Raw genomic sequence first — 1,751 nt, 5'->3', positions numbered from 1 at the left:
TATCCAGCCCGTTCAGTACTCTCTAAGTTTCAATCAGATCCCCCTCAGCCTTCTAAACTCCATTGAGTACAAACCCAGAGTTCTGAACTGCTCCTCATATGCTGTTCCCCTCACCCCTGGGATCATTCTGGAACTCCTCAAAGGCCAGAACATCCTTCCTTTGATATGGGTCCCACAACTGCTCACAATATTCCAAATGTGGTCTGACCAGAGCCTTACACAACGTCAACAGTATATCTCTGCAATTGCCCTCTTAAAATGTATGCTAACATTGCATTAGCTTTCCTAACCGCCAATAGAATTTGCATGTTAACTGTAAAAGAATCCTGAACTACAACTCCCAAGTCCCTTTGTGCTTCAGATTTCCAAAGCCTTTCCCAATTTAGAAAATAGTCTATGTCTCTATTCTTCCTAAAATCTTTCATAGAATTGATGGGTGAGATGCAATCAGTAAAGATACTCCAATCTGTTCAGTAGATGTAACCTTTTATATCAAGCTCATTTCTTAAAAAGGTCTTTCCATCTTCAATTTTGAGTATTAAGAATGTTCCATGATATGTTCTGTGTTTAGCATCACGAGACAACTGAATGGTGCCATAGTTGACCAAGTGATCAGTTTACCTTCTGCAGGTAACACCTGCTACCAAATGGGACACCACTGATAGTATCTGCACAGAGGAACTGTGTCTTCCAGCATGGAATGCTTGCAGATTTTTGCCTTTGTGGAATGTTTAAATGTGTAGTGTGGAGTCTCGGGGACTGCACAAAGAAATTAAATCCCATTTCTCATTAATTTTCCATTTATCACAAGCTGCAGATGTTAAAAGGAGCTTGGGATTCTGATATAGGATATATCAACATTGTGCAAACAGATTTATAATTGTTCATGAACTTTAAATAGGACAATCTAGTGAATAAATTATTCCACGTGACAGTAAGCAAGAAGACACAGGTCTAAGATAAATGGCAAGAAACAAATCCAGGTGAGCGTGAGATTCTTTTATATGCAGTGAACTGTTATGATCTGGAATGTGTTGCTTGAACAGGTGATGGAAGAAAATTAAATAATAAGTTCCAAAAGGGAATTAGATAACTGGAAAGGAAAGCATTGCAAGGCAGAAGTATAGGACTAATTAGACTGCTCTTTCACAGGTATGATGGACTTTCTAGCATCTTATGTAGTGAGAATATTGGACTAAATACTAATCAGTTTGAAATTACTGCGAATATAAAACATAACCTTTGGTGTTACTGATCTGTAGCTTCTTGCTGAATGCAACTAAAGGAACAAAGGAATCCACAATACAGAGAAGTGTTTGCGTTCTGTCACCAGAGGGAGCCAATACTCCAACTTTCGGATGTGTGCTAAACTAGCTTGAAGCAGCATCACCAATTACAACATTTTCTGTCGGTTAGGTAAGGCCGTGATCCAAGGAAAACTATCATGGGGGCATGTTACACATAAAAATAGGCTTGAGCTTCAAGTTGATATACGTCATCCATATACGAAATCCCTACTCCTATCCCCTCACCACAACCCCCAGTCTGGAACTTGATAATACAACCTACTATACTTGGTGATCAGCTTGGATCTTATTATAACCGTCCTCAGAAGACAAGTGCTATTTGCATCATAATACACTGTTCACAACAGTTAATTTCACTTTGCAGAGTATATTATGTTAACATTGCTGGGTACTGAGAATATTTCAATCTACCATGGTTAAATTTTGGAATGGAAGGGAATACTT

Source organism: Chiloscyllium punctatum, chromosome 27 (genome assembly GCF_047496795.1).
Source record: "Chiloscyllium punctatum isolate Juve2018m chromosome 27, sChiPun1.3, whole genome shotgun sequence".
NCBI lineage: Eukaryota > Metazoa > Chordata > Chondrichthyes > Orectolobiformes > Hemiscylliidae > Chiloscyllium > Chiloscyllium punctatum.
This window is presented reverse-complemented; position numbering follows the sequence as displayed.